Source organism: Anolis carolinensis, unplaced genomic scaffold, assembly GCF_035594765.1.
Source record: "Anolis carolinensis isolate JA03-04 unplaced genomic scaffold, rAnoCar3.1.pri scaffold_11, whole genome shotgun sequence".
Taxonomy (NCBI): Eukaryota; Metazoa; Chordata; class Lepidosauria; order Squamata; family Dactyloidae; genus Anolis; species Anolis carolinensis.
In genome coordinates this window covers 24556056-24563774 of record NW_026943822.1, presented here as the reverse complement: position 1 = coordinate 24563774, position 7719 = coordinate 24556056, and the positions used below count along the sequence as shown (strand labels likewise).

Sequence of the window (7719 nt, the reverse complement as noted above, 5' to 3'; positions counted from 1 at the left end):
CCATTATGTCTCCACAACTTCACCTTTGGGTCTCCATAGCTTTACCTTTGGGTTCCCATAGCTTCATCTTTGTGTCTCCACAGCTTCACCTTTGGGTCTCCATAGCTTCATATTTGGGTCTCCATAACTTTACCATTATGTCTCCACAACTTCACCTTTGGGTCTCCATAGCTTTACCTTTGGGTTCCCATAGCTTCATCTTTGTGTCTCCACAGCTTCACCTTTGGGTCTCCATAGCTTTACCTTTGGGTCTCCATAGCTTCTCTTTTGGGTCTCCACAGCTTCACTTTTGGGTCTCCATAGCTTCACTTTTGGGTCTCCATAGCTTCACTTTTGGAAGTCCTATCCTTGTCTTATCCTTCACAGGTATCACATGCCTCTAATTCTACAGTGTAGACAACACCTCAAGTCTTTGGTCCATGCTTATCACTTACTTACATTGAGGAACAATTCCGCACCTTAGAGAATGAAATGGGAGATGATGATGATGATAATGATGACGATGATGATGACGACTCATCTAAGACCCGGAATGGATTTGTTTCCGTCTGTCAAAAAGAAACAACTTTCTGAGAAGTTTTCCGAACTCCGCGTCAAACACGATCCCCCCGAGTTGATGACAACCAGGACTTGAAAGTGGAGTTGGAAAAGCAATGCCCTGCAAACAAGCTTTGTCCGAACGCTAACATTTCTATTAATGAGGCTGTTATGCCACATTTCCCCCAGAAGCTTATAATTAATTACCTCAAATCTGCCCGTAATCCAGTTGCGCTTAGCCGAAGCACGGATAAAACAAGTCAATTTTCTGCCGGTGTTTATGATGTTTAAACATTTTAATATTTGATGTAACCCGACAAGTGGGCAAGTTGGGAGACATGCACGCGGTGCCCTTAGTCTGGAAAGAAAGAAAGAAAGAAAGAAAGAAAAGAAACCTCTTTGTCGGGCAAAAAGGAGACATGCGGATTCATTAACTGGGAAATTAAAAGATTTACAGGTGTATCAGGTTTTGTTTGTGACAAAGGCTGTTGTTCTAAATGAGATGCGCTCATCGGAGAAGGCTGCATCGGATAGGTGTCAATCTCCTTGCCATTAAGGTGCTATGAAGTGTCCATAGTAGACGTAAAACTATAAAGTCGTCATCATCATCATCATCATCATCATGCTCATCCTCATCATCATCATCACCATCATCATTTGTGTTGACTTCCTCTTCCAACAGCTCTCTCTCCACAAGGAAATGACACTACTAAGGACATGTAAATATAACATTCATTGCCTAGGTAGGCCTGGGTTGGATTGTCAAGGAAGACCAACACTCAAAATAGAAAATACCAATATTCCAGGACTGCAATGCCCATCATTCCTAATGGACACAGCCAATGGCGAGGAATGGTGAGAGTTATAGTACAACGGACATGGCTGCGAGAGCTTGTTTGTCTATTTCAGTTGGTCCATACGTTGAGAATGGTTTCTAAGAAGTCAAAAAAATTGGAAGTCAGGGATGCAACCAAGCCCTAGATCTTCGACAGAGAAGGCGAAAGATCTTGTGAAACTATAACTCCCCAAATCCAATAGCATCAAGCCATCACTACTGTTGAGTGTGGCTTGGAATAGGTAGGATTTTATGTGGGTCTGATAACAACAACAACAACAACAACAACAGCAACGACAAAGCACTTGGCTCTCTAGATGACTTGCGCCCTTCGTGGATCAAGAACACATCAGACATGTTGGTGGGTGCATATACAGTGTCGAGTTAATGCAGTTTGAAACCAGTTTAAAATGCCATGGCTCAGTTCCGGTAACTGAGATTTGACAACGTCTCTGGCAAAGAATGGAAACTATGTCGCCATGTATTTAGCCAGGGCATGAAAAGAGGTGCTAAGCTGCATTAATTCTGCCGTGTAGATGCCTCCGGAGTCTTGAAGAGGAGAGACGTATGGCATCACAATGACACCCCTATGGCACTATCCAAGGTGCTGAATCTTTGTTTATGGAGAGGCTTCAGCACCACGGAGAGCTCCTTTGCCATTCATTTGGGGAAATTTGCTTCAGCTCTTGGACGTGGTTCGATCTCAAGCACAGAGAGGTCTCCTTGACCCGGTCTTTGGCCCCGATCCACCAAGAGGCCCGGTGACGACGAGGGCAGGAAGCGACACACATTAAGGAACCAAATCCTCCTCTTTGTGCGTTTTGTGCCGAACAAGACGACGGTGCCAGATGGTCCCTGGCGCTCCACAAGTGCCACCGTCGTCTGGCTGCCTCCGAGGCGCTGTCACTGAACAGATCCTACGGAGAGGCAATTTGGCTCCTCGACAAGCCGCGCGAGAAACAAACGAGAGAGTTGCAAACATTACAGGTTTCCGGAGAGAAAAGAAAGAACATTTCGGAACTCTTTGCTCCCCTGTTTTCCCTTCTCTTTGGATAGAAAGAGAAGTGGATCTTGATAGAAAGAGCCGCCCAAGTTGCAAAGCCCTGAGCTGCGCAGATGTCCAAAGAAACACGCGGTTGCTTCTTTGCCGCATTTCCAACCAATCGGCAGAGCCGCATCTGGTCTCCTCTTCTCCAAAGGGAAGGCAACGAGAGTCGCCGGGGGCGAGAAAGCACTGAAGAGGCCTAGTGAGCAAAGCAGGCGTCTACACTGTAGGATTAATGCACTTTGGCACCACTTCAGCTGGCTCAATGATACGGAATTCTGGGAGTTGTCGTTTTACAAAAAGAGTGGGTGCTTCACCAAACTACAACACCCAGGAGTCCATAATATTGAGCCAAGGGATTTTAAAGCAGGCTACAACTGCATTAATCCCATAGCTTTCCATACGTTTCACACTTTTTTAGAGAACGCATCATTTCGCAACACAGAGATTCAGTTTTACTCGCAAATCGGAAGTTTACGAGCAAATCAGAAGTTAAGATATACAGATGCATACATACATAATATTGAAACGTATGGAAATGAAACATATCTCATATCTCGGAGTCTCCTTTGGGAGATATTGAACAGGGTATAATAATAATAATAATAATAATAATAATAATAATAATAATAATAATAATACAACAACAACAACAACAACAACAATATGAAATCCAGCATATACATCTCGTTTGCTGTGTCATACTCTGCCTTTGTGTCAATAATAATAATAATAATAATAATAATACCAACAACAACAACAACAACAATATGAAATCCAGCATATACATCTCGTTTGCTGTGTCATACTCTGTCTTTGTGTCAATAATAATAATAATAATAATAATAATAATAATAATAATAATAATAATAAATCCAGCATATCTATCCTGTTTGCTGTGTCATACAATGTTGTTGTGTCAATAATAATAATAATAATAATAATAATAATAATAATAATAATATATTTCCAAGATTTTGGTCATTTTGTCAAATATGAGAAGCTCTGGTGTAGATAGCTGCATATGTGGAAAGACATAAGATTGCATTGATTTTAAATTGGATGGACGAACAGGAAGAGAGAAACCAAATTCCAAACCATGACGTTCGAACCAACCAAAGGAAACCGAAGCCTAATCCGCATTTCTAACAGATGCTTCCAAATGGGGCTGATTTTCCCGCACATTGAGCAGCGCAACCAGGAATTAAGCACATTATCGGAGGCATTACGCAGTCCCACCCAGCCCCATACATTAGAGAGACGATACTCCATTTATTTATACGTATACAGGGTGAACTAAATTGAATTAAACTCTGCTAATTGGCAGCTAAATCTCAATCTCCATGCGAGTGTGCATGTGGATGATATTTATTTATCTGTTTCATATAGGCATCTGCAGCTCCCATGGTACTCTTGCCCTGAGCCATGGCAGTACCTGTGGTTCCAAACTGAATCAATTCCGCAGTGTAGACGCATCGATCTATGCTCCAATGTATCTCCATCTCTGCATTTGGACGAGGATCACCGTTTGCGAGCTGCCAAGGTATGCGGCCGTCCGTTTCGATTTAATAAGACAGTAATTGCACATTAAACTCCCATTGATTACTTTAAGTGTGTTTACGGAGATTTAACGGCGACGGGGACAGACAGGATTTGCAGCAGATGTTCACAAACGGCAAAGCGGGCCTCGCTCACAAAAGCAAGCAAAGCGCTTTGGTTCTATTATTATTTTATTTATGATTGTTTCATTTCTTGCTGTTGCGATTTTTTAAAATATATCTGAGGCTATTGGGTGAGAGAAATGTCTCAAGCATGGCTGAAGCAACCACACAACAGTCCTCAACCTGCACACCTCATCCTGCATGGATATCTGGCTGGGGATGATTGAAGTTGTAATCCGTGTAACCTGTGTCAGGGGGTTAATCAGCTCCAAACCACCCTGATTTACTGGTGAGTCAGGCCTCTCACCAATCCATCCTCCATCAGACTGCTTAAGCATCTGGCTAAGCAGCACCGACAAACGACACCACAGTCGTAATTCAGCTGATCACAGCGGTTCCAAGGCTTTATTATATACAAACTATATACAACTACAAAGTCCATCGCTCATAGGACCCATGCTTTCCCTAAGCAAGGCAAAGCATGTCCTCTCTCTTTGCCGATCGTCTGCGAAACTCTTTTGTCAACAACTCCCACATTCCATAGCAGAATGACAAACATCCTGCCCGCACTTCTGAGACCGGAAGGCTTGACCTATTGGCTAGGCAGGCTATCATTCAAGCTGGCCTGCCATTAACCCGTGTGCTGCTGGAAAGCATGCCGGAATACACAGTTGCAAAAACCCAAGAGCAAAACACTTGATTCAACATTTCACCCTTACACCAAAATACACCAACAACCTGGAGTAAATCTCAATCTACTTCCTATCTCTCTCCTTGCCCATCATGTTGTAGTTCTCTGCTGTTCACCAGATGGTGTTGATGGTGATGACGTAGATGAAACTGATGATGATGATGATATTGATGATGACAATGATAATATTGATGATGATGATGATGTTTGTGTATCTCTCTTCTTTCCCATCATGGCATTCTCTGCTGTTCACCCGATTATGTTGATGACAATGATGATGATAATGATATTGATGATGACAACGATAATTATGATGATGATGTTTGTGTATCTCTCCTCATAGCCATCATGTTGTAGTTCTCTGTTGTTCACCAGATTATGTTGATGGTGAGGATGATGATGACACCAATGATGACAATGATATTGATGATGATGACAACAACAATGATAATGATGATGATGTTTGTGTATCTCTCTCCATGACCACCATGTTGTAGTTCTCTGCTGTTCACCAAATTACGGTGATGGCGATGATGACGACGACACCAATTGATGATGATATTGATGATGATGACACCAATTATGATTATGATATTGATAGTGATGAGGACAATGACGATGATGACGATGATGACACCAATGATGACGATATTGATGATGACGATGAGGACCAATTATGATCATGATATTGATGGTTATGATGACGATGATATTGATGATGGTGATGATGTTTGTGTATCTCTCTCCTTGTCTCATCATGTCGTAGCTCTCTGCTCTTCACCAGATCTCTTCCAAAGCGTGTTGTCCTCACCCTCCACCGGCAGAGAAGAGGAAGTCGGTTGTAGAGACAGGAAGTGATCTCCCCGTTTCCCTCCGTGTTGCCTTCTCTCTCTTTCTTGTTCTCTTTTGCAAGCGAAGGCCTTTATAACCAGCGGCCCTGCTCCCTTGTCTCCCCAAATCCGTTTCAAGTACCTGGATGTTTAATATCCTTTGATGTTGAAAGTCAAGAGATAAAAAATGGACAGATGCTTCTTTTGGGTCGCACTGAAATGTAAATGAAGCCCTACCAAAAAAATAAAATAAAAAGAGAGCGAAAGAGGGAGGGAAGGAGGGAGAAACCCACAAAGTTCTCGCCTCCTGAAATTTTCATCATCTCCCCGCCCGAGTGCCGGCTGCTTTTGTTTAATCTCGCCATTCCTTTTCTTCTTGATTGTGTGCTCTTGTTCTTAGGGATATGCAAACTTTATTAGTCAGCGCGGCGGCTTTCAAGCTTCCCCGGCTCCTCACTCACTCGCTCGTTGCTTTTGTGTTTGAGAATTGGGAATCAGGTACTTCGACGGCGCGGCGCCCGGAGGGGAGAAGTGGGCAGGAGGAGCCTTGATGAATAATCCGCTTTGACGAGGCTCCTTCATTATAAATATTGTTAAAGGAATGGTGGCCACCACGAGGCTCCGAGAGAGCAGAGGAGAGGAGAGGCGGCGGCCTTTGATAGGAGACTCCTGGATAGTTATCGCTCGTTGATGGTTTGGGGATTGACAGGCCTCCCAGGATGATCTTCCTCGTTCCTTTTGAGGAAGGGACATCCCATCCACTTGGTTGCCATCATTAGTGCTCGTCTTTGGCCAACTGAGCTCATGGTGCAACTCCATTGTCTTGAACTCCTACTAAGGGTGCATCAGCCATGGTTTTGTTTGTCCACCTTCTTCTGGTCCACAGACACCTCACAGTGAGTCAACACTTATCTGGATCCCATTGATTCAATGAGTTATCTCCAGTTGGAAGTACCAATAGAATTCAGGTCATGGTGGGTCAACACTTGATGATTGAATGGGGCACCTTCAGTTGGAAGTATCAGTACAATTCAATCCATGGTGAGTCAACACTCATCTGGATCCCATTAATTCAATGTGTTAATTCTAGTTGGAAATGCAAGTAGAATGAAGACCATTGTGCATCAACATGTATCTGGATCCCACTGATTCAATGGTTCAACTCTGGTTGGACATATCAGTTTAATTCATGCCAATGTGAGTCAACACTTATCAGGATCCCATTGATTCAATGGGTCAACTCTAGTTGGAAGTATCAGCATAATTCAGGCCAATGTGAGTCAATACTTCTTTGGACTTTGTTGATTCAATGGGTCAACTCTAGTTGGAAGTATCAGTATAATTCATGTCAATGTGAGTCAACACTTATCGGGATCCCATTGATTCAATGGGTCAACTCTAGTTGGAAGTATCAGTATAATTCATGTCAATGTGAGTCAACACTTATCGGGATCCCATTGATTCAATGGGTCAACTCTAGTTGGAAGTATCAGCATAATTCAGGCCAATGTGAGTCAATACTTCTTTGGACTTTGTTGATTCAATGGGTCAACTCTAGTTGGAAGTATCAGTATAATTCATGTCAATGTGAGTCAACACTTATCGGGATCCCATTGATTCAATGGGTCAACTCTAGTTGGAAGTATCAGTATAATTCATGTCAATGTGAGTCAACACTTATCGGGATCCCATTGATTCAATGGGTCAACTCTAGTTGGAAGTATCAGCATAATTCAGGCCAATGTGAGTCAATACTTATTTGGGCCCCGTTGAGACAATGGATCCCATTGATTCAATGGGTCATCTCTAGTTGGAAGTATCAGTATTACTCAGGCCATTGTGAGTCAATACTTATTTGGATCCTAGTGATTCAATGGGTCATCTCTAGTTGGAAGTATCAGCATAATTCAGGCCAATGTGGGCCTTGTGGTTGTTGATGGGGATGAAGCATTTGTCTGAGTGTCTTTCCTTCCCAACGCCGTGACGGAGGTGTGAGTGTGTCTTGATAAACCTTCGCGCTTGCAAGTAATGGCCTCCATTCATTACGGGCCCGGTTGATTTCCATTTACTCTTGGCTCTAACAATTAGCTTGCGCGGGTGTGAAGGTGACGGAGGGCCTG

The 7719-nt window shown here is 43.0% G+C and overlaps 1 long non-coding RNA gene across 2 annotated transcripts; it reads left to right on the top strand.

Annotated features, from left to right (window-relative positions):
• Positions 1–2032: 2032 nt before the first annotated feature.
• LOC134294001 (uncharacterized) lies at positions 2033–5897 on the top strand. Of its 2 annotated transcripts, XR_010000980.1 has the most exons (3): positions 2046–2619; positions 3807–3960; positions 5536–5897. It is a non-coding gene; the product is annotated as an uncharacterized LOC134294001 (long non-coding RNA). The 2 variants fall into 2 exon arrangements; XR_010000981.1 differs by lacking the exon at positions 5536–5897 and having other exon boundaries at positions 2033–2619; positions 3807–4028.
• Positions 5898–7719: the final 1822 nt, after the last annotated feature.